Here is a 27,107-nt window from a genome sequence, read left to right on the forward strand (position 1 = left end):
GTTGATTTAATTACTAGCATTTTCTTATGACTTTGATCAGAAAAGACTCGGCATAAGTTCTGTATCTGTGAAAATAGAATGGATCTGCAAAACAAAACACTAACCAAAAAGGTGTCATGTAAAATATGTTTCTCCTGTTTATGGGATAAACTGTTTATGGGATAAACAGTGAGAAATACTGAACATTAAAATCATCTGCCTCATAAGCTGATGACATAAAAGACCACAAAATTCTCTGTATACTTTCTCTAGCGGTAAGTATCTCTCCGGTCACACAGGCTAGAGCAGGAGAGAGAGATCTGGCCAAGGACAAACATGACACAGACCAAATGATTCATGACAAGTTCAGTAACAGGTCGAGCTGTAAGGTTACCAGAGGAGATTACGAAAACAAAAAATGTGGCTTGGCCTTATCAGCCTGCCAACTTCATTATTTCCTCGGCTGAAAAGGAGATGGGATCTGGAAATGTTTTCAGTGGTGTAGGGGCTACATCATCCCCGGAACAAGATGGTATATCATGATTTAGACAAATAAATATGAAATGGAGCATAGGGGAAAAAGGAGAAAATAAATATGTTCACCATTCAGAGCCTTCTGTTACCACCATTCAGGAGCTTTGCAGGCAGATGATAATGCTAGGACAAACAGGCAGGTATAGTAATATCAGGAAGATGTGAGGACTCAAGTACTAAAGAATAACTTCAGATAAGTCAAAGCTGCTTTCATCCTAGAGGAAAAACAAGTGCCACATGTTATTAGTGACCCTACAGTCAATAGAATTCCTGCAAACTACTGTAAATATCAAAGGGAATCAAGTAATTGTAGGTTTTTTACTGTTTCTTTACCTCATAAATGGGGGTCAGCCTTTGTTTGTTATGCTAAAACAAAATAGCAGATGCAAGCTATTTAGACACAAATGTGTGAGGGTAAAATAAAACAAAACAGGGCAGATGTCTCATCCTGAATGCTCCCACAGAAGGCCTAATTTTAACAGTCTATGATTTCCAGTTTTGATTTAAGGTAGAATGAGAAGCAGATTCCCTGAAACACTTCAAAGTGTGGCTTAATGGGGATCAATAGATACACATGCTCGTGGGAACAAATCTAGTATAATTACACAAATGTCCATCTCTCACTTTTAATTGTTTTGATGTTATTATTTGAAATATATGAATACAAGAGTCGTAAAATTCAGATATCGGAAGACCCGTTTGTAAAAAGATAGACCATGGACAAATGTGCTCATAAACATAAATGTTAAAAATCTAAATACAGGGAAAAAAATACTATAGTAATTTGTGTTCTGACATAACAGCCTTTGATTTAAACTGTACGCTTTTTAGTATTAAACGTAGCATTTTTGTTTGTTGTTTTTCTCTATTTCCCCATAAGGTATAGAAGATGTAAATGAAGTGTCAAACTACGTCTTTTTCATAACTATACTCAACACCTGAATCTTTCATTAATCATTCCAGTTAATATCCTATTTGACTCCCAAAGAAACTGTTAGCAGATTCCATTACGACTTGTAATGAATAATATCACAACAGTTGATTCTACAACATTTAGTTATATACAGTATACTCAGGGTAATTTTCATTAGTGTAACAAGCTCGAGTCTTATCTTCAAGTAAAAATTAAATAGAAGATCTGATTTGGTTTATTGCTTGTAAAAGACTGCCTAAAGAGAGGGTTTCTGAAATTGAAGAGTCCCAAGACATTTTATATAACAAAAGGTATCTTAAAAGCTTTCATGCATAGACCAAAGTTCTTTGCCCAAGAGCATGCAATCTGCCTCTGCAATCTGACCTCCAAAAGCTGTGTAAATTCTTCCCTTTGGGAATAGGTAGGAGACCCTGGAGGGAATAGAAGCTCAGCCAAGTACAGTATTGCTCCATTCTCTTTTATTTGCTGTGAAATGTTGTTTTTTCACTCCAACATTAATCCCACATTTACGACATTTTGCAAGCTATCTGCAGGGAGGAGCAGAAGGTGGAGAAGTGTTTCAGGATTTCATCACAAATACATGTAACTATCAAAGGTTTAAAACACAGAACTCCTGTACGCAGAGTATAAAAAAACTATTAATTCATTGCAACAAATCATATCACAAAATAAAAAAGTTCCCCATGTTCTATTTTAGGGGAAATAAATACTTTGTGCTACTTGTAATATGCAATAGTATGGACTATGCAATAAACCTGAATGTCTGGCAAGGCTGTGTTTATCATTAAGGAAAACCCTGGGTTAACCAAAGTAGCCATCTGAGGCTATTATCTGAAGAGTTTGTTCTGAGTGTATTTAATTGGCTACAATTAGATTTAAGACACACTGTATCTGAGTACTTCACAGCTCAGTTGGGATACCATTAAAGACATGGCTCTAAAACTGGAGGGGAGAGACTGACAGTGCAATGCATATCCCAGAGGGTGTGAAATCAAATCTCCTGATTCGCAGTCCTTGTCAGTCTTCCCCTACCTGTGAGACAATCATGTGTATGTGCTTTGCTTCTTAACATAATCAGTCTATTTCAACTCCAAGGCATTTGCAGAAGGATGTGCTGGTTACAGCTAGTGCTGCACTGAATCCTTTCACTGCTGAAAATGATCATATAACAATCACATCTTTTGTTTTGCTTTATTTTTTTTCAGAAAGACAAATATTTTGTCACAGCACCCAGGTCATAGTCTAACCAAGAGAGCACAGATGGTGTCTGACACCTAGAGACATTCTCCACTTCAAGATTTGCATTCTGAAACCTCAGCACTGCCTTTTCTTTGCTGCATTGTCTCGTTTCTACCCATTTAAATAACAGCCATTAAAATCTTAAGCATCCGCATACCAGTAATAAGCAAACTGTAAATCTTTTAGGTTTAAAATGCAAGTCAGGATCCCACAATTGGCTCAGCAATACTAAGTATACTGAGCCTCACAACATAAATAATGGTGATGCATGCATGCCTTATAAAAAGTAAGTATACATTTGTTTTATTATTAATTAAATGCTCTGTTATCATTTTCATTAATTGCTCACTCATGACAGACCACGATACACTCGTGTGACTTTATTGCATTGGAACAGAATAACCTCATTAATAACCTCTTTGCAATGTAATTCTTACACTAGTGTACAGGTTTGTGGAGGCCATCGAGGAAACAGTGATAGTTCCTGTTCAATAAAAATGGCATCTTCTTTAGCCTCAAACGCTGTTACATCACAGAAGCAGCTAGGGTAGTTCAGTACAATACTTTAAAAAATGCTAGATTTATTCTAGTACTCTCAGTCTTTTATTTGCAATAACGTGGAATGATATAAGTCAGTGCAATCAACCAAATACCTGATAATTTTGAGGCATTGCTTAATATTGTAAGAAAACATTTCTTTACTGCTGGGACTCTATTCTCCAAGGGCTGCTTCAGAAGATGCAGAGTACTCTTGGTGGTGAGCTGTTATCCTGATTGGATTGGTTAGTGTTTTATGTTACCATCCTTGTCTACAAGAACTCAATAATTTGGCGATTTTTGTCACATCTTAGAGAATGATGGACTGTTTCAGCAAGTTGGAATTTTATTAAAAACAGCACATTTTCATCCACCTATCCAGTTTTTTTTAAATAAAGCATAATTGCTCAAAACTTTAAACCTACCTGTTTGCTTCATTTGCTGCCAGTCCCAGTGCTTCAGAGAGCTAGGAGATTAAAAACAATGAAAATGATCATAAACCAGCAACAACTTTGTTCTTTACTGATCATGAGTCTCATTCCAAAACTTTTTAAATAATTTAATACCAGGACTTCTCTTCTGTTGTTAAGCTAAAGCTTTTGATCAGCTTCAGCAGTGATCTTTAAAATGAACAAAAGGCAAATATGCATTTTCTGGCACAGTAGGAAAAAAAGCGACATTTCAATTTCAAAGAAGAACTAATGGAGGGAAAGAAAGAATAAGCTTGCTACAGGGGATGAGACAACAGACAATATTTTAAATAATCCAATTTGGTATTTGTTCTGTGTTACTTCCTTGACTACATCCTGAAAATATGCAGATTTTCAGTGGCACAATTTTAAATGACTGAACTCTTTCCCTTTGTTTCCAAAATTAATGTATAATGAAAAAGAATTTTTGATGAATTTCAGTAAATGAAGCAACTTGAGATACAGCCTGTTCAGAGATAAAGGTATTGAGATACCAATTGCCCCCCTCCCCCCTTTAATAACTACTCATCTTAAATAGAGTGGAAGTAAACAACTATCACTATCAAAATACAGATACACCAGAATAGTTTACATTTCCTACCAAGAGGGTAGGAAACAAATTGAGAAAGGAAAATGGCACAAATAAATTTACATAATTGTGAAAAAATAACTACAGAGGTTTTTCTTACATAAATCAAATACATAACTACAACATGACTCAATATTATATCCCCCATGGATTGTGATTCTTAAAAACCGAGTAAAACCATGCTTGCTTAACATGAAATGTCTTATTGCACTGGTATCAATGATTAAGAATGTAAGCTGTATTGTAGCAGCTCATAAATATTTATTACTTGTACAGCTAATGGAACACAAACTGGTCATCTCTTAATACTATTTTATCACCTTCCCTCAAGTCTGCAGCTACTACAATCATTTTCCTCTGTGCAATTATTCTTGCTGACTGGTTTGTTGTGTGATAAGGTGAGCATATAATTAATTTCCTGCATCCTTGAAATCGCTCACTGACTCGCTCAGTCTTTTTTGAATTTGGCTCAATCACTTTGAGATAATTGCTTTTAAAGGCGCTATATACAATGCAGTTTATTATTATGGTGATGATGATTATGATGATGCTCGAGTGGGTACTCCAAGCCTCATGCAGAAGAAAGTAGCCTTGAATTCAAGGTTGAGAGAGAAAGGCCAGGAAACCTTGCAGTCAAGGACAACCAAGCCTGGGACCCTCTAGTCCAACAGCACATGATTGGTCAAAACTGAGATAGGTATTATTATGAAGGTATTATAGACAGCAACATACTTCTATATAATATATAATTTGAGAAGAGTCCTGAAAGTTTTGGAAATGGGCATGATAAACATATACAGTACTTGATTTGGCAAGCTGATATAATACACTTACAAGATTTACCTCAGATATATTATAATCCAAGCTATTTCTGTTTGGAGGTACAGGTAGGGTATTAGTGGCTGGCTCAAAGTTTAAATTAATATGGCCCTAAAGTTTGTGCAGAATTGCTTTGCGACACCTAAAGTATGCCCTGAAAGTATTCAGTTGTGTGGTCACAACTCCAAGTCCGATACCTGAACAAATGTCTTGATTTAGCCTCAATGTTGCGCACTTGCAACAAAGACCACAGACTAGAAAATAGTGATGGCTTGGGAACCTCCATGGACAATACTAAAGCCGCATATCATGGTGAGGGTTTATGGCAAGTCTATCCCAGAAGCACAGAGTGTAAGGCAGTGCTGAAGGCACTGAATTGCAAACATGTCCATCAAAAGCTCAACGTAGAATAGTCAATCAAGCATGCTTGTGGGAGATGAAGGAAACCCGAGAAACTGGCAAAAGCAGACACAAACACAGGAAGGTCATGAACAAGCTACACAGACAGGTGCCCGAGGCCTGAAACAAACCCAGGACTCTGGAACTATGAGGCAGCAGTGCTACCTGCTATGCCTTTGTGCTGCCCCTGGTTATGGAACATGTTCAATTACAGTTCAAGAGAATGTTGTTTCTCATTTTGTACTCCAACGTTTGCATAGTTAAGCAGACGTTAGCACACAGGCTCTAAAGAATGCAACAGATATTCTGTCTGGCCTTGATTCTGGACTAGGCCCCAAATTTATTTTCTGCAGGCAATGGGGATTCTTGAGCAGTTCAAAAACAGTTATATGGAGAGAGATTATGCTTTATCAATGCTGAGGGATGGATATAAAAACAGAACCAATGTTTCCAGGCAGGAGGGCTGCACAAGGTAAGTGCCAATCTACAGTATGTGGTCTCAGGACACAGTTCTAACAAGTGAGAATCCATAGGCTGCTTTAGCGAGTCAGAGAGCAGGAGAAACTTCCAAGGGCTTCAAACCTAATTAAACACTTTTACACGTAACCACTAATTCATCTCATGTGCAGTATATGAAAGAGTGCCGTGGGGCAAGTAGGCAAGGGGCTCAACTGCAAAGAGATGGGGAGAGAGAAGAGAAAGACATGAAAACAAGTACTCATTTAAAAACTTGGAATCCTTTTTTTTTTACTACATAGAGAAACTACTGTAACAAAACAGTCACACATTCAAAGCTGAGATAAGTTTGGCATAATATATCCAGACCTTGATTAATGAGACACCCAAGTGTAAGAAAATACAAATTGCATACCAAGTAATCATGGATTATATGAAGGTAACCACAAAGTACTAAGATATAGATAATTCTCTATTCTTGTGTATCTGTGAACTTTAGACATGTCTGTATGAATTTACCTGTCAGACATATTTTAATTCAAACAAATACAATTGTTTAGCAATTCATTCTTAATTGATTCATACTAATGACATTTTTTTGACTCAGAGACCATAATTTGTAGTCAAATGGCTATGCTAACTCAACGTCCACAGAAAGATACTCCCTTTTCTTGCCATCTCCAGAATAAAATCAAGGTTACCATTATGAAAAGTATGGAAATGTTGTGAAACCTAACCCCCACCCTTCCCCATCTGTTAAGATAAGATCACTTTATTGGCCATATACAATTTCTTGCATTAGGATTTAGTCTTTTCACATACCCCATCTTGCTCTCCATGAGACATAGACAGGAAGAGAAGTTTGGGGTCAGAGCACAGGGTTGGCCATTGTACAGCACACCTGGAACAGTTGGAGTTAAGGGCCTTGCTCAGGAGCCCAACAGAGTAGGATTCCTCCGCCGGTTGTGGGATTTGAACCGGCAACCTTCCAGCCACAGGCGCAGATGTTTAGTCACTTAAAATGGAAAAATGCATCAAGTTGTAAATCTCATTACCAGCAATGCCATACTTTATTTACAGGCTGAGCGGGAGGGAAGAAGTCTATCACAGCCAGATGAAAAATAAAAAGGGACCACGGCAAGCATTTTAAAAGGGTCATCAAAATAAATGTTCTCCCATACTGTTGAATGATTTCATTTTTGAGATGATTTCATAACAATTTTTAGTTGAGGTGGGTGTGATGCGTAACAGTAACAAGCATACTTGGGGCCTAATATATCTTTCCAGCACCCTACAACCATGCTTTTTGTTTGAGGATAAAATGCTAACATAAAATCTGTAAATTCATTTTTTTCAAATGTCAGAATTCAAAAAGCCTCTTCATTGAGAGGTCCTACGGCTTTTGCACATTACTGGACTTCTTCAATGGGAAACCAACACTAAGTCACTTCTTGAAATAGATGTGTAACTAGTATGTAGATCACCTTGTTCTCGTAGAAAATACAAGTTCATTTATATTGGTTGCTTCCCTCTCCCCTTCAATATCTCATCAACAGATACAGTAGCAGATCATAATCTAATACAGATCACCATCAGGCCATCACCAGGCATTACAGCATATTCTGCCATTATACAGTACAGTATGCCACTGTCCAGAATAAGATACAAAACTATTTGGACTGAAATTAATGTATTTTCATAATCTCTTGATGAATTAAGATGTTAATTTCAAGTAAATGGATTCCTCATACATGGAATAAATTGTGATAATGCACAGCATACCATTAAACCTACTTCAGGCATTTATTCTGAAAACTATACATTTTCTCTTGATATTCAGAAGAAGACTGACATGAACTCCTTATTTGATGCAGTTGAAGTAATCAAGCTACAGAAACATGAAAAGTTTTTAGCCCTCCAAACCCACAAATCTGCCAAGGGGTGAGGCATAACCCAGAACTTTTGCAAAGACACACATCATCTGTGGCTGATTTGATGCCACAATTGCTTAGAAATGACCTCACTGACATTTCTTGGGGCAGAGAGATTGAGACATGATTTAAACATTCTTCAAATTCGTATCGAGTAAATTAAGACTAATTAGTCTCTCTGCTGCCTATACTCATTAAAAGAGACAAAGGGCATGCCTTGCTGACAGTTAGATTACTGGAGGCATTTGAAACATCTCTGTTAAAACGTGTCTGTTAGGTGCAGAGCAGATAAGATGGTTTTACCACAAAATTGTAGGTGGTCAACATCAAATGTGCAAATGTAAAAGCAGCCCCTTATAACTCAATAATTTATAAGGATGAGACAATACATTTGAACAAATTCTGTCTGTAGACTCAAAAACACCAAGAGGTTTCATACTGGGAACTGACCTGGGAAGAAATTTGTTTTAAAACTGATTACCAAGCACAGCTCTGTGATAAAAGTGACCAAGATGCAGCAAATAAACTCTGCCTTTACCTCAGCTCAGCTATTTTGCACTTTCTTTTAGCCCTTGAAAAACAGAAATTCTTCGTCAGAGAAATTTTATCACAAAAGTCCTCTTCAAGCTTTGTGAAAGAGCAATAACAACCTTAAATAACATTATATTTAAGTTACAGTTATTTAACACTATAAGTCTCATTAAGTTGACTTGAGTATTACTGTACAGTAAATGTGTCTGTACTGTCATAGCTAGGATGCGCTTGAATTGGAACTAAACACCTCAAAGGGTTTTGTTTATAGGGTATATGATTTATGATTTAAAAATCATTATTAACATCCAAATATCATCCCAAGCATTAGCACAAGTATAAAACATACTTCAGTGATTCCAGTCTGTTTTGGAAGACAATGTCAAATGTGTTTTCTTTGTTGCAAACAAGAAGTGCTAAAGAACAATACTAAACATTCAATGACAATATACTGTAAATACTTCCTAGATTCCTTTAGTCGGTGCTATCTGGTTACATTAGTATCATTAGAGGACCTTGTCAAAACAATGCTTTATTACAAATGGTCACACCAAAAGCATTGTGTAACCATTTTCAACAATAAAACTAGGCTCTGCATTTTTAGGACTTTACAGAAAACATATTCTATAGAGGTTATTCTTGGTATTTTTGAGAAATTGTTTCTGTATTTTATTTTAGTAGAAAAACTATAACCTACATAGAAAAGTGTAATCCACAGTCTAAGGAAGAAGAGGTTCTGTTCTGTTTTTGTTCATTTCTGGGTATATGGAGAAAACAACAAATGTTAGGTTGTTTAGTGCAAGATTTAAATATAGCTACAACTAAAAGTGTAATTTCCTCTGTATAGAAAGAAGATAAATCTTATAAAGTGGGTATAAAGTTTTAAAATAAGACTGGTCTTGACATAAGATTAAAATAGAAGCAACTATGTACAGTGTAGGTCAGTTCTGCAGAAGTGAGGTGTAGAATCAGGGTGCCCTTTACTGAAAGGTGGATTTTAAAACATCCTTGTGTGACAAGGATCTGAGATAAACAGATCTCTTAATCAAGCTTGTGACCTGTATCCTCTGAAAATTTACTTATCCATGAAATCACTGATGTAAAACAATTTATCTTAAAGCCTTCAAAGTGGATTAAACAGGTCGAAGTGCTGGCATCTCGCCACCTCAATTATAGGAGTAGCCACAAAATCTTGGAGCTGGAGAAGTGCAAAATTCTCAAATTAATTTCCTAGTGGGTCAAAAAGCCTTCTATGCTGTCACTTTGACTGGGTTTTTGAAAGGTTTGCAAGGAGTGTATCTTGAACCTTCTGTATTTCCAAATGAGCAGATAATTATGTTAATAAGCACCTAAAAAGTTCTATTTGAAAGAACTACCAAACACCCAACATCTCAAAGAGAATTTGAAACAACAACTCGTTTTTTAAAGGGAGAAACAACACTAAAATGAATTACATATTTTTAAAATAAGCAAACTTTAGATTATTTTTTCCTTAGAAGAAATTTCCTCAACCTAAACATAAATCTGTTAAACTTGAAATGAAAAACACTTTACCACAAAGTTCTTTTTTAATCTACTCCCAAGGATAAGCATGAATTTGAAATTCACGTGTAACACCAAACAATACTGCAATGCATAAATTCTTACCAGAGATGCATAAGCTTGAGAGAGGCCTTGAAAAGCACAGTGTCTAACCACAAAAAAAACCCAAAAGAATGTGTTCTCTTACCAGTACTGTACCTCTTTGCATCTGAATTTCTGTGGTGAGTAAAGAAGTCTAATATCAGTAAAGTCTGTAATTTTAATAAAAGCTATGAAAATTAAATGTTAAGAATCTTTAAATGCTTATATTTATTAATCTGCCAGCCCTAAGAAAGCAAGTTTAATAATAAGATCAGTTATATTAAAAAATAATATTTTTTTGATTTTTTTAAAACCATAGCAGATAGAGATATTTTATCTTGTTTTTAATAAACAAACATTTGCTGAGTACTTACTGTAGGTATTTAATGCTTAGTATTTACAGTATATTGCACCCAGGCAATTTCTGATATATTTAATTAGCCGTTAAATCAGCTGTCATTACTCTAAAAAGCACATACACACAGGTACAATGCGCATGAATCTGTAAATCCCTTTCCTATCTTGAACAATCAGACTCCCAAATATACTGTGTTACTGTATATTTCCAAGTAATAGATGGTGTTCATCCACTGTCCTCCATTCTCTAGCCCCAACTATGCCCCTAAAAGACAAAAATCCACTTCAAGCATTTGAAAGAAAGCTGAACAAATATATTCCAAATTGTTGTGAAAGCCAGTATATTTTAAATTATTTCCACAAGAGTCTGCTCCTGGCTTATGTTTACTTTTGATCCCATGTTCTGAAAGTATCAATTGCCAATTTGATATGCTCCTGTGAATTTTTTTTTCATAATTTTTTGAAAGTGAACGCAGATGTACAATGTATAAAGACTTGGAATAGAGGTTTTGTTTTCCATAAGAAGTATTTTGTGGAAAATTAAGTGTGATTTATTTCAGCTTAAACAAAATGAAGCAAATTTTACATGGAAACAAAAACTTGGGAAAGTCCACCCATCTGACTAAAGCTTTAGCAAAAGCCTGATTAAATTAGTGTCTAAACTCCTCAACCCAGGGGAATCAGAATGGCCTTTTACTAGAATACTGTACTTATTTAGACTCTTGAACCTTCCTGTAGAAGCTCCAGATCTGGCCTCCAAACTACCAGCCTACTTCAATTCTTAACCTCACAGGATCTTATCTCTCAAGCTTGGAATCCTAAGAATTACTTTTTGTCCCCAGCTAAATAAAGTTGTCTGAAAGAAGAAGTCCTGGGGGCAATGATAAAGACATGAATCAATACCCCCCTCACTTTCTTATTTCAAATGGCATTCATCTGGTTGACAGAGACAAAGAGGATTCAGATACATCGATCATGTCTCAGTTCACTTACAGGATCATAATGGCTCTCAGCCTAATGTCAGCCACTAATCTAACACTTAAATGGAGGTGTGTTGAGTCAATACTTCTACCCCAGGGAAGGCAGGTGGTTGAATTGTGCTTTTGTACCCTGAATAAAACCTTACTTTCACCTCTGCAAAATCATTCTTCAGCCAGGTGACATACTGTACTTCATCAATTCTAGTCATTGAATGATTAGGTTTAGTTTTCCCATGAGTTCAGGACCTGGCCTCCCAAATTCTGAAATGCCAGCAAAACCCACAGCTTTCAAATATGAATTGGGTAAGACAGTGCACTTCACCCTTGTTAAACAAGTCCCCTCCCAATTCTGTTAAATTATCATTAAAAAGGACTTTCTCTTGTGGATGTAAAATAGTTTTAGTTCCATGAAGTGTCATCCTAATGAGGCTTGCGCCTGCACAGGAAATCAGTCGGGGAAGCTATCGACCAAACACCCTGGCAGTGATCCTTCAGAAAAAGAATGTGTGGGGGGACAGTCATAAGTTAATGAAGACCGTTTAAAGCAAATTCAGAAATATATAAGGGCAAATTTGATTATGAATAACAATGACTCCTCATGGAAAGTGATTGCCACCTTCTCTTGTCATTTTTATTTCTTTTTCTTTTTAATGATTTTCCATTTTTTAACCCGCTGCCGATGATTTACAGCTTTCCGAGATTCATTCTCTGTAGAACCTAGGAAGGTTGTTCTTCATGTGGCCTTTAGCTCAATAATAATGCCGGGCTTGACAGTTTCCTATTTTTTGGGGGTGAACATTGCTTTTTAATTACTTTTTTGCTCAACAAACTCTGTCTAATTTTTACAATTCATTACTACTAATGAACTAATTCATTGCCTCTATCACCTTAGATTCCTCTATATGAAAAAAGTTGAACAGCTAAAAGGTTATGAACACCAATAGGAGAAATTGAAACTGTGGAACAGTGGTAAATAGTTACATTTTAAAAATGCATGAAATAAACAAAGTGCTTAGAAATGTAAAATTGGTCAATTAACTGTAGTAAACACACTTTGATTTAACCTTGCCAAACTGAGAAACCTGACTTTAAAGGATCAACTACGTTTGACACAATCAGGCACATTGAGAGAGACCTCCTGTATGAACCCAAGAGGTATGTTTATTTATTAGTAAGAGTGAAAAGCTAAGTTGCTAAATATTTACTGAAATATTTCAGGTTTATCTTGTTACTTGATCAGGTAACCTGGGTCCTCAGCAGGAAGGGGTCTGATCAGCTTACATAAGATAAGATTGAGAATGTGTTTTTTTCTACTTTCTCTCTCAACAGACCACTATTCTTTCTCTATACTAATGTTTCTCTTTTTGCTCCATAATGCACAGTTTTCACACTTTTCACTCCATCCTGAGATCTCACCCTCCAGGACTTTAACTCTCCAGATAAATTCTCGCTAGACACAGAGGAGAGCATGATGCTCCCTCAGCCATAACCTGGCTGGCCAAAAAGGCCACCCTTTTGCTCATCTGTCTGACTCCTAGAATACTATCAGTATGGCATCGCTCAGCTCATCGATGCCCCTAGGCTTGTTTATCTGCCATGTCCACTTATTTTCTAAGAGATCCCAGCGCCTTCATAAGATTCCAATTTTTATTACTCCTGCGATTGGTCACAGCAAACAGATGAGCCATTCCTCTGCTTTTTCCATAATCTCCCACTATATTCTTTCAACTCACTAAGTCCCACAACACGCTGAGTGAATAATCCTATGCACAGGCCCCACACTTTTGTATCTATAAATCTGATCTCATTTGGGCTCAGACACTGAACAATAGTAAGCTCTGGCATAAAACTAGACACTTCCCTCTCTGCATCTAGGCAGAGCCTGACAGCCTCCCTCTAAACTGCTACTGTATATTATAAGCCTCCTAATTGATACAGGGGTGTGGCTAATTCCATGAGAGCATTTCAAGACATCTTATCCTCATTTGCAATTCCATTCTTTCTGCTTACACTACACTTACAAAGACAGGTGTGCCTAACAAAGCACACCTGCTCCCAATTACTACATAGCTCTGCAGCCATTTTAACTTCAGGCTGAATCATGGCCTGAATATGAGCCAAAATGGTGGCCTCAGGGACATCAATAGCACAGTGCAGTGAAACTCCATCTCAGAGTTTAAGGTTGACATATAGTCTAATGGCCTTTGCCAGCGGTTTTAACAACAGAACAAACATCAATGGTCTTAGTGCAAGTAGGTCAATAAGGCGACAAGCATGTTTGTAGTAAAGCTACCTTGTCTTGTGTGCCAGTAATTGTACTCTGATGCTGGTGAGGTAAAATATACTCTGTCATTTACTAAAATTTACAGAGTGACCAGTGAACTCCCCAAGAACTTAATTTTTGTTAATGTTTCCAGCTGTCGCATTATAGCTCTTAGATGAGAAATTCACTAGTTGTGCTTATCAGAAGCAAGAGTAGTACAACAGCCCCTAATAAAACAAATGGTAACTTCTCCAAAAGAATGACAGCTGATCCAGTAACTTGAAATGAAATAAATGTAGAACTGCAACATCATCATACAGTACAAGAATTGAGAAAATATCCTTGGAGTTAATGTTCTGCAATAAGGATGAAGAAACAAAAACATAGACAATATGAGTGCATTTTGTGTCTATATGAAATAAAATGTTTTCTCCTTTATTAGCCGGCAGTCATCACATACATTTGAATCTTGTGCAAAGGTCTGGAATCATGAAGAGACAGTAGGAAGGGACAGGAATGCAGATAAGTGAGGATGTGTACTGTTTAAGAATAAAAACCAGATTGAAGTATTTCCTATAAATATGTACATACTAAAATTCAGAGAGTCCACGATTCTAAATTCCAGAAAATCTTCATCAAAAAACAAAGTTCATAAATTGATAAAAAAAACACTAGTTAATACTGTTTAGTATTATTTAACTTTCTATCAGCCTCTACAAGAGCCCTTTTGTTTTATTCATAACACAAGAATTAGCAATGATTTAATCAGATCTCAGAGTCTTAGCAAGGCTGTGTCTGGTCAGTACTGGAAAGGGACATCTCCAAGGAAACCAAGGTTACTGCTGCAAGTGGTGTTGGTGAACCAATAGGTGGCAATCTTCCCACTGGACTGGAACAGGATTTACACAACAATGACACAGCAGAGAGACATAGCAAACAGGACTTAGTGCTCACCTTCATCTTACTGTACTGGATCATTACAGAAACTGTGAAAAAGCAGGGCTGTTAACCCTGATGTATTGGCTAAAGCCCACTCTGGGCTTGTACCATCTGACTTACCTAACTTTCCCCCTTAATTCAACTGGGCAAGAAATTTCTTACTTCTCTTTTTGATCTTGTGTGCAGAGTGGTTGTTGGCTCTGAGATGGATGAAGTGGGTCCCTTCTATGTGTAAAGTTTGGGTTCCTTTGACAGGAAACATACCATACAAATGTAAGGAGCTATTATTATCTACAGTTTATTTTAAATACAATAGTTGAACATCATCAGACTAGAGATACGTGTATAGTGAAGGGACCAGATGAAGAGATTTGAACATTATAATGTAACAAATCTAAATATTTATCTATTTTGATGAGTGAATTTAAGCTAAGCACATCCTACAATAAATAATTTAAAGAGATTCTGATAAACAGCAACAAAGGAGAACCCATTCCCTTGGAGCTGGCCATTTGTAACAGTCCATATCAACGAGTAGAGAAATAAACATTTAATTTTCCTTTTCAGATTCCAAGGCACAGCATCTTTTGGGAACCCTCTGGTTATATATATACTGTTTACATATGTGTTATGTTGCTGTATACAAGATTAAACCATAATAATGCCAGATTATTGTGTTACAGTTAAAATGCAGCCAGAATCCAAAAATGACAGAGAGATTACAAAACAGGTCTAGTAATGTCAGGATGAGCTGCTGTTGTGCTCTACCGTGCTTATTTTCTCTCAACCTCCTGTCCCCCCTCCTCCTGGACCCGTAAGAACATACATCACAAGGCTCCTCAGCAGGTTTCCTCTAATATATTCAGCATTTGTTGACCCCTTGAATCTGCTGGAAAGATCAGTGATAACAATCTTTTTATATTTAAGTTCTGGAACAACTCCAGCCTTTCTAGTAAACACTTATGCTCCAAGGGCGTTTGATGGCCATCATTTGTTGGGCAAGCTTCTCATGGGGGACAACAAAGAGTGACATCATGTAATTATCTTGGGGATGCCTGGCAGATGAAACTGCTTGGAGTGGCTGACACGCCCTGCAAGGAAACAGCCTGAATGTGGCTTACGACTTGATGGACAGAATTCCTAACCTGCACTGCTGCTGTACAGCTTGAAGCTAAATGCTGGGATCAATTCATTTCAGATAGCTTTGACATATGTCAGTCACTTCTGGCTGTGTGCACAAGCTGTTGCACTAGATGAGTGATCATGGTAGTGTAAAGAAAAAAACAAAGCACCCAGCTGCCCTAAACTAAATTTGAGCTTTATAGAACTGCGATTATACATGCAAAATAACAATTCAGTTGAAATACAGAGCATTTCACTCCAAAGCAGTGTGAAATTGTGCAGTGTTCCAACTTCATAAGCAGTGGGATAAACATGGCATAAACATCAGGCCTTCAGGCATCAGGTCCTGTATAACACTCAAGACTAAACAACTAGAACCGCTTGTGTCTGCTCTGTTTTGTGCTCACTGTGGTCTTGGAACACATATACCCCTATATTAAGATTGCACTGTAGTACTAATTGCTGTATTCAGAAATTGCTTTCTTATGAGTTCTTTTGAGGAAAATCGAAGTGGTTTGAAAGCTCAGTACAGTATATTGTACCAAAAACCTATATACCAGCAGGGATCCAGCCAATAACCTCCACATTTATAGCAGCTGATTCGTGGTAGTTTTTGATATTTGGCTTCGTTCTTTATCCTTGGGGAAAACTACAGCAATAAATGTCTATAAAGTGGACAGCGTCTGACAAATTTTTACAGTATGCTGAAGATTTACAGCTGTTAAAACACTGTTGTCTTTTAGCCAAAAACAAGTTAATTGAAAACGATCTAGCCCTTCATTGATTTTATATTTGCTTTGTACTTCCTTATATTTTTTCTTTTATATCTTATTGAAGTTCATAATCATTTTTAATGAATTAGTTCTTTAAGATATATTAACACACATTTGCAGGGCTCAGGTGGACCTTTTCTAAAACACAATGTTATCTCTAAGCAAACTTGCTGTTTTAGGTCTAAGCCTGCCATAACCTTTTGAGTTATCACACTTCAGGAAAGAATTCTTCAAACCCATGTTACAAATCAAAGTCTAAATTGAAATATTTAGTCTCTAAGAAATCCTGTTAGACTATAATATAGTCTTGTAATCTCACGAGACATTTAACGAGGTACTTCTTCAGGAGAATAAAAATGAAATCATTGAAAAGTTTAAAACCTAAGTGGTTTGCTTTAAAATAGAAATGTGCCAGTCTTCTATTCCAATAAGAGATCTGATTGGGTATAAAAATCCTGGGTAAACATTACAGTAAATCCTCTAGGATATGGCTTGTGAGACAAGTTAGACTAGTTTACAGTGATGCTTAGGGCTTATGATTCTGGCAGCCCTTGGCATTTTGTTTTGCATTGTTAAATGTCAAAAGGATAGCATTTACAAATGCAATCAGGTATCACGGGGCCACATTTTATCAACATACTAATGAACAGCATGTGAATTTTCTGTACAACATAAACCATATCTCCCTAATACTAAATACTAATCCTCCATATTTTCAAAATACAAGGTCCGTTTGTTTCAATGTGCTGCCTTGTTTTTAGGGCCCTATAAAGAACATTTGTTGTATGTTTCTTGCATTAAAATTAATGGTTAAAAAGTCCTATGTTAAGCCATTCTTTTTCAAACACAATTATTGTTCATCCATGGCCTCGCTTTGCTCAAACAGACATTAAACAAAGAGATGCTTTAGAGGTGAAGGAGAGGCAACCATAGACAGGGAAAACATGATTGTATCTATTTTGATAGTATCAAAGGATTTTTCCACAACCCACACATGGAAAGTTATGCTTGTACAGAGAAAGCAAGAAATGTATATTGATTTGATTTCAGAAAATGTGGAATGTAGTATTTTTATATATTGGCTAATTAATTCAATCCAAGTATTTAAGATGACTGAGGGGTAGAGTTCCTTGATCTGAACTCAACCTTAGACCAGGCAGATTTATCAGCTAGTCTAATGGATTTGTAATAGATTACATTGATTTTAACATTTTCCTTTCCTTATGACTAGTCCTCATTACACCACATTTTTCTTTTACTCATTAACTGGTTGGATGGTGCATATAACACAAGTCCCAAGACTACTAAAAATTACCAGGGGAATCTAATTACATCCTGAAGTGGTGAATTATAGGTGAATCTCAATACTGGAGGTATCTTTTTTGAACATTTTTGAAAAAATGAGTAGGGATTCTGTTTTAAGTATTCATTCCCAATTGGACCAACTTCCCTGAAGCTCCCATTGAATTTAATTCAGCTTTGAATTTATTAATCAAAATCTCTCAAGAAGAAAAGATTTTTAATATTTCAGTGAAGCTGAATCTATATATTTCAGTCGGTAAATTCTTTAAAATAACTATTTAACCAGAAGGTCCTATTGATATTTAATTATTTTTCATAAGAAAGATCTGGAGGATGGTTTGGATGGAATAAATGTACCTTATTTTTGGAAAAAGGGGTAGGATGGGTTTTTTAACTACATTTGGAATTTTTACAGTACATATGTGTGGTTAATAGTCCTAGTCTTGCAAAAGGACAAAGTAATTTCTTAATGCTCACACAATCTTGGTTTATTATCTCATCAGAAAGAAGCTACTATTAACAGTGTCACTTAATCCCACTGTGGCATTTGTTTGAATGTCCTGGTACAGGTTGATGAAGAAATACCACATAAAGTATGTGTCCCTCAGCAACCCAATTTCTTCTTTGATGTTCCCGATAAAAGCACTAACCGGCTTTCTTTAGATGGTGAAATCTGGGTAAGGCAGGCTTATAAGTGAGGAAGCTCAGTGCATAAATTAAAATTGGTTAGATGATAATAACCATATTGCAATATGGACTGCAAAGGTGAATGAAGTTCTTAACTTTCTGACACTGAGCTCATCAAACTTGGATCATTAGGTAATAGACAGATGAAAGGGTTAGCATCAAATAATGCATTATTATGCCTGTATTTGCCCACACTTTTTTCCAAAATGTTTTTGTTCCACATACAACTGAATTCCTAAAAATCCTGTCCCTTATACCCACAATCCTTTTTGCTAAAATTTCTTTCTATATTTGGTCCAGAATGCTGCACTTAATTTCATTGTTGGTCCTCTATATTGAGTTCAAAGGACAGGCATAGCTTTACATTATCTTTCATTAAGTATCTTTTGAAGTTTCTTTAAACTGAACTGTATTTTTTTAATTTATCACAGATTTTAAATACTGTAGCTTACCATTTCAAAACACTTCTCTGTGATTAAGAACACTTTGAGAGCACTTTACTAATCCTGTGGCCTGTCTAACAAGACTAGTCTCCTTGAAAAATAAAAAAAATAATTTTAAAAAGTATAGCAAGTTTTTGAATTTTTTACTATGCTATGACAAATTGTGGAAACATTACAACTATAAATTAAAGAAATTCTGTGCTTCAACTTTCTTATTTGAACTCTGAACGTAGCTATGGTTAAATTCTCTGTGCCTGGCTGACTGTGTACAGGTACAACAATATGAGCATAGAAATCTTGAAAAAAAATAAATTAAATTGCAGTTCTTGTGAAAGTTTTGTGAAAATACTGAACATAAAACAGTGACAACTTTACAAATGAATAAAAAGCTAAAAAGGTTTATTTTCACTCTCTCTTTTTATTGTTAAGAAGCCTTAGGACACCCATAACAGACATAACATAACAGTATATAATTTCCTCTCAAAAAAGTCACTCAAAGTGAACTTTCAGTGCACACCAAGTACAAAAAGATTAGACCAGGTGAGGCCATTTCACCTGTCTTACTTCTTTGGTTGCTATTCACTTAATGATTCCAGAATTTCATAAGAACAGTTCTTGAAGTATCTCAGAGTTGTGCTAGTCAACAATGCTGAGCAATTAAAGAAATACCTCAACTTTTTTTTTAAAAAGGAAGGATCTTCTGTTAACTTAATTTTATGGAATGTTATTGAATAATAATGTTGATAAACATATACAGTAATTGTATTCACAAAACATTATGATGTTTATGAATCCTTGCTGATCTCTTAACACTGAATGCTGATACTTTGTTGCATAAACAGAAAATAGTATATTTCAGTTTTAATAGGTTTATGCTAAAACTCCTATTATCAAAGATTAACATATCAAAATCAATTTAAACTGAATTATCCGCATTTAAAAATTAATTTATTTCATGGAAACTATGGCTCAATCTCTCTCAAGAATCTTCTAGTATTGACCTTCAAAGTAATGATAGTGTAGCAAAAACCCTTTGTAAAGTGACAACATTTTCAATTGATATGGATAATGATAATGACATGTGTCTTCTCATCTCCATCGCATATGACTTTCAGAGTAAGCTTTCAAATGGAAACCTATACAATTGTACAAAAGTTCATTTATAGCAAATTGATTGCACCAGAAAACTGATTGCAGTCTATTGTACCGGCAGGAAAATGGTATTCTAATTAATTCTGAATGCTGTGAAAGTGAGTTTTCACGTTATGTCATGAAAAAACTAGTTGAGGACTAAGAATTTCTAACACATTGTCACTTTAGAGAATGTAGTCGCCTACTAAAAAAGGTTTAATTTTATATATACTGTATGCTCAGCCTTCGAAGTAATTGACAAAAATAATACATTTTTCTCAGATGGAAAAGAATGAAATCAACCGCACAAGCACAATGATATCATATTTGAAACAATGCTGTGAAAAGAACCAATTATTCATAATACGGCATTAAAGATGATAAAGGTTGAAGAAAGTACTCACTGAGGTGAGTTACACAGATCCAAATGGCAGAGAAGTGTCAGGACCTTGAAAATCAGATCTGTCAAGCCACAGAGAAACAGTAGTATTTTTCTTCACACTTTCAAATATAATTTTGAGCCAGCTATGCACTTGTCAAACTCAGATGAATTTCCCTCAGCACCTGGTATACTGTACAGTATCTGAATTTATCTGGCTCCACTTTTAACTTTGTGCAGAGACAGTTCTAAGTGTGTCTCAATATAACGTGAGAAGGAATCAAAAAGAATAGCTAGAAAAACCTCCTTATTAGCCTTAAAGATTTTGGGATTCAACACTACTGAGAATGTTCCCTCTTATTTTATACCAATAAGTAATTAACGGTTGCACATACATTGTAAAGTTTGTTGAGGACAGAATCAATTGCATGTACACTTTGTATTTTTTGCAGGTTGTTTTTTGGAAGGTTGTATAGTTTCACCAATTGATCTTGTTTTTAATAGTTTGTTTTTGAACAGCACCTTCTTGGCATTTGGGAGTGTATTTATATCATGTCTTAAGTCTGTTAAACAAACCATACACATTTCGGCAAATAACCAAAGTTCCTGGCTTTCTTTTTGGTACTTAAATCCATCTGATAAAGAAATATGCGATCCTTGAAGTGTAACAATATCAGGGCACAAATCAATATTGGTACATTTGTTCTCTTTATCAAACTTCCCAGAAAACTAGAAAACTGGTTACATGCACGAAAACAGGAAACTTGCTGGAGCTTCCAAAGGTATGTTTCCTTTGATATGTTGCACATTCCGTTTTTCAAAACTTGACCATCTTCAGGTTATCCTTATTTGCTATGAGGATGATATTTTGAAAACCAATACTACACCAGAAACAAAGATTTTCATAGACCAAAAATGTGCAATTTAAATATGAAAATGTAAATCTTCTTTATTAAATATTCATGTTTTTTTGGGGTAGAGAGAATACATTTCCTGCAGAATATATACTGTACAAGTGGTTCATTCATAGAGATCTAAATTCAATGTGAAGCATTTGCAAATGTAGGCAAAACATGTGTGTATGTATTTTGTTGGGTTAATGAAAAAAGCAAACTGATAAAAAACATGCAGGGATTATGCCAAAGTTAAGCAAAAAAAAGCAGATTTATTAATTCCCAAGATTCCTATGTGATTCCCACAGGAGGACATATCAAATTAAATTTAAGGTTGTAAGGAGACAACATATCAAGGTTTGTACATATTTTATGTAGAAAGGAAGCACAGGATAGAGAAAACACAACATACTTAAATAAACTTTCCTTGATGGTAAGGCCATTTAGATTATAATGGGCTGCTCTAAGCAATTACAACCATTTATGAATTTCAGGATGTTTACCTGATCTCAGATTTTTAACATTCAAATATTTCAATTTCTTACAAGGTAGGTAACAAGAATATATGTCAGTTCAGAAAAAGAACTTGAGAAAAAAGTGTGCAAATGCAAATTACATGGAAAGCTCTACTTCATAATCAATGGCTGTATTAATCAATCATTTTAAAGCTGATTGTCAAAGCTTAAGGTTGTCATACAGCATGGTAATCAAAGCATACTTTCTGCAAGTCCAGGCGTTTCGAACACTGTTACTTAAAAAGTGAATGTCTGCACCCACACATCACTAACTTGTTTATCTAGTAAGGTTACTTGGGAAATCAAGCCCTCCAATTATCCTCTATGTACATCTGTGAAAGATGAGGGAAACATTTTGGTATTTCAAATCACAAAATATGTTTCAGCTTATTGACATTTTCCATGCAATGTCTTGAGGATGGAATTAGAAGCAAATTAATATTGGAAGGATAAGACAAAATGAAGACAGCTGATACTATCAGTGGAAGTTTTAATTTAATTTCAATAAGAATAGAAATGAATGACTTCCAATGCTTATCCAGCATCTTAAAAGTTTTTGTTGAATATTCCTGCATAGATTTTACTTAATAGTCAACATCACAAAATCTTCACCTTAGTCAAATCCAATAATTTCTTGTGTCCATAAAAGAAAATCAGGTGTATATTGATTAAATGAAATATAACCTGTAGACAGAGGGGCTTTTCAAAAACTGCTGTACCTACTGTACTGTATCTTTTTGTTGTATAAAAATCTTGTTTAACTGAATATGCTGTAGACTCCATCCTTCGCTTAATTTGTATTAGCTGGCAAATTTATTTGTCAGCATTTTTTGTTTAATCCTCCCCCCCACAATATTGGAAAGCTCACTTCAAACTTGACCTCACAGTTACAGTTCATGAAAACCGGGGAGACCAAAAGCCAATCAGAGACCTTCCGCCCCACAACAGAACAAAACTGTTCACTTGGTGAAATGCATCAGCAAATACTGTTGACCCCTAGGAATGATCTCAGTTTGATCAATTTGGCACCCATTCAGATGGAAGGTCACACCAGTACAGTCTGTAAAACTCAACTTCAAGGCTGTTTCCTTCCTTAATCATTTTGGAATGGCAAAAAAACACCTTGGCTGAGAACATGAAGCTGTGCTTTTTGCAACTGGAAGAGATTTTAAGACAAAATAGAACAAAACACTAATTTAACCATTAAAGGGCTTCACCCAGAGTGCAGGCTGAACTCTGTGATCCACACTTTGCAAAATCATGTGTGGATCATGTCATTAACCGACGGTCACTAGGGTTTCTTGAGCAATAAGACACAATTTGCAGAACATCCTAGAGTAGGGTTTGGGTTGGTTTGGATACCTAAGGATCTCTAGGTATTCTGGCAAACAGAAACTCTGGCAACATTAATATTATTTCATTAAAGGACACTAGTTAAACATACATAATGAAAGCTATTTTCAATGGAATACCAGCTGGTTTATCCTGTTCCTCATCATAGACAAGTGGTAAGCAATGGCTTCTTTAGACTTCCTTTAAGGACTCTGCCTGTGTCTGAAATACTGTATTAGCTTTATGCTGACTGTACATTCCCCAGATTGCAGTCCCAAGTGTTAATCACTAAAACAAGCTACTTGAGATTCCACTGTCAATCACCCTTCTAAGTGGACAAGTGCAGTGTTAATAATATTTTAGGGATGTAATGACTGCTGCTAAAGGTGGAACTATAGCAGTGGTCTGTGGATTGTAAGATGAACCCTAGAGCAGACACAGGTACAATAAGTTGGTGTGCAGCAGGCAGGTACAGCAAACGGACAAAACACAGTCCAGAATCATAGTTAAGAAATGAGCACAGTTCAAACCTGGAGAGACAAAGGCGAGACCTGCGGGGATATCCAAAAGCCGAGGTCCGAAGAAGCATTCCAGGTAAGTCGCTGAGTGGAACAGGAGCTGCTAGGAAACTAGGGTGAGAAGAAAGCAGAGTAGAGAGTTGAATGAGAAACATACATTAAACAAAGCAGTCGCTTGGAACGAAACTCTATAGCATAGCACAGTGCTCTGTCCGGTCAGATGTTAAATACCCTTCTTCATTAGGAGACTGGGGGGGAGGACATGTTTACCCACAGGTAATGCAAACTTTCTATCTCATTGTGTATCCGTGGCAACGGGCCTGACTGGCAGGTGGAAGAGGTGTGGTCTGCTATACCACCGTAGAAGTAGCCTGCTCTGCAGTGCTTCAGCAAAGGCAGGCATGACAACAGATATCTGAAAAGCCATTTATGGGACAAGAAAACAAACTACTACAAAAATCACCATTGGTGACACACTCTCATCAAATCTGGGATTATAATTTATATTTGGATGGATTTTTTTCACAGTTACTCATCTCCAGTTACCTAATATCAGGTAACTGGATACTCCAGTTTGCCTTACAAAAATTGTGTGCCAAAAAAAAAGTGTGTGTAGGTGAATTCATCTTTCGCATTTCTGATTTGGCATCTTTGATAGTACAAGGTGCAATATTGGGTATTGTCAAGGTCCTGGTTTCCATGGTGACTGTGCATAACATTAAAGTCTTCAAAAGTAATTTATTTATTTTATATAGTTTTTTTCGACACAACCAGGCAGAACAATGTGAGGGCTTGTGATTTCAAACTTATAGGCTTCTGAATAAAGCAAACAATCTCTTATACTGCGGCTGAAAAGAAAAAAGAATGCATGGCTTTAAAAACAATCACCTGCAGCACAATTCAGAGATACTAGTGTAGTATCTAGAATGAGAGAGAGGTTTGTTTTAATGTTTTAGATTATATTATTATAAAACAGAATTAGCTCATGTCAATCTGAAAGTTTTTGAAAATTGACTAATTGATCCCTTTGGTTTGTTTGCATGCATGCTCATTCCAAGAACTTTAGGAGCTGGGATTTGTTCAGTAACATAAAAAGTGTTTGCCTTTTGAAGTATAGTTATAGTTTAATACTAGTGTACAATTTAAAAACAATAGAATTTGTCAATGCCAAGAACCATTCTAACTGCTTATTTCCTACTCTATAGTTTGCACCAAAAATCTAAAACATTAAGACTTTTATGGGGGTTGAATGGTTCTAAATATAGAAAGGCGGTTTTAAAGGGCAGCAAGAGAATCATTCTTTTATCACCACAAACAGAATAGCCTTAGGAAAGTGTAGTTTGGCTTAACTTTTAGTAGTTACGTCATTGCCTGCATACTGCAAAGCCCTCGCAAAAAGCCCACACCGAGTCAGAATGTATCCAGGCAACGGAATTCATGCAGGATAAACCTGACCTAAGGAAACGAACGCTCCAAATTGATTCCGCTATGAAATAATTGCGTGTGAATACCAGAATGAAATTCAATTAGCCCTCCAGAGTCTGTGAGGGATCACTTTGTTTACCTCGGAACATGCTCAAAAAGAAGCAGAAAGCTAGAAGCCACCTCATCTGTTAGAGTATCTGAAGGGAGAGCAAGAAAGAAAGAAAAGGAAACAGCCAATGACTTCAAATACATTTTTCTATTTAATTGACATTCCGGACTGCATGTTCGTGGGTAGTGCATAATGATCTAGTTATCGCATTCCAATTCCCACATGCTCCACATGGGGAACAAATCAGGGTAGGAACTCGTAGGGTTGCATGAAGAAATTTGAAGAATGGAGCTGTCCACACTTAGCTGGTGCTGACAGGTGCTAGGTATTATAAGCAATTGACTGAGGCAAACATTACAATAAAAATGCATCTCTTGATGCCCTCATTTAGAAAGAGTGAAGTTCAGGCATAGAAATACTGGTGTACATCACAGGAGTGGAGATTTTTAGCTTAAGTCACGTTTTTACTTCTTATTTAAGGTATTTAGGCTCATATTCCAAATAATACAGCGCAGAAAAAGCTTTGTGAGATAGGTCTGGACTATATTTAAAATGGATCGAATACATTTTGTCTTAATTTTGGAGAATGAAGATGTAAGTAGTGTATTAAAAAATACAAAGCATTTCTTCTTAGTTTTACCAGGTTGTTTTGAAACATTGTGAGCCTTAATTGGAAGAAAACTCAAGCTGACAGTAACTGCAGCTTCTAATAGTATATGTTTGTAATTACACAACCAGTTCTTAATTTTTTTAGGTCTTTTTCTCCTGTTTCTGCAAGTAGGCCAAATCAATGTGCAAAACACTTTAAATTAATTTTTCTTCCATCCATGAATGATTTATTCCAAAAAACAAACCCAAAGCCTTTGCTAAAAGTGGTACACAGTATTCCAAATGTAGTATTTTTTCATTTCCCAATTCTTATGTCACGTTTGCAAAAGGCAGTGCACCAGCAAGGCAATTTAGAATAATGGGACATAACTTGAGACAGTAGTCTCTGGACTTTTGTTCTCAAATAGGCTTCCAAACCTGAACCCCAAACCTGTAAACCTGTTTCGCAGTTACAAATTGCGATTGTGTTACATGTGATTATCGTTATTGTTTATTTGACCAACTGCAAAACCTTCAGACAAACCTGTAAGCAGGAAGAACCAAATTGGCAATGCAGAATGTGTTCAAGGGCAAGTTACAGTACATCACTGCAAGAAGTTCACGCTGAATGAAGGCAGTGATATTCATGTCATACGTTTTCCAAATTTCCTAACATTTGATTTTTAGACTTCTTCACAGAAGCCCTTTGTGTTTTAATCATTAACAAACAATTTGTGTTAGTACTTCGTGAAGAATAAGATGTTTCAAATGCTCTTCTAAGGTTAAAAAGCTCTCTCATTTTCTCAATGACTTTTCAGAACTTCTAATCCAAGCAAGAACAACAGCAGCCACAGAGAACACATAATACATCAAGGTAGAGATGAGTAATAAACTAATAGCATAATTCAAATGCAAGAAATGTGCTTCTTAATGCTAGTATGATATCTTCAATGGCAGAATTTGACATTCTGTATGTTTAAGACACTGACTACAAGCCCTGTAGTGGAGCAGTTGTCTAGTGTAGAGCAGGGAGTTGGGAGCAGGTAGTTGTTAGCTTGAGTTCTTACTTGGGAATATAAATAATTGGCCTGATTAATTATTTACATTACACTCCACAGAGTTCTGGGAATTGATATACAGTATACCCTATAAGTTATATAAATTACTTGAGACTTTCTTATGGACTATGATTACAAATTGTGAATAAAATACAAAGCTGTAATTGCTTTTTCTTGAATTCCCCAAATTTTCATTGCTTAGCTCTAGGTTATATGAAAATAGATATTATTTTACATTATACTGTAATTATA

At 36.0% G+C, this 27,107-nt stretch overlaps 1 long non-coding RNA gene across 1 annotated transcript in view; it reads right to left on the bottom strand.

Moving 5' to 3' along the window:
• Positions 1-27,107, bottom strand: part of LOC138238441 (uncharacterized) — a 102,026-nt gene that overhangs the window by 50,697 nt on the left and 24,222 nt on the right. The window contains exons 2-3 of the long non-coding RNA XR_011189487.1: positions 23,688-23,786; positions 3,649-3,689 (exon numbers count right to left, since the gene is read on the bottom strand). This is a non-coding gene — a long non-coding RNA (uncharacterized lncRNA). The remainder of the gene's footprint in view (positions 1-3,648; positions 3,690-23,687; positions 23,787-27,107) is intronic.

The sequence above is a fragment of the Lepisosteus oculatus genome, chromosome 4, assembly GCF_040954835.1.
Source record: "Lepisosteus oculatus isolate fLepOcu1 chromosome 4, fLepOcu1.hap2, whole genome shotgun sequence".
NCBI lineage: Eukaryota > Metazoa > Chordata > Actinopteri > Semionotiformes > Lepisosteidae > Lepisosteus > Lepisosteus oculatus.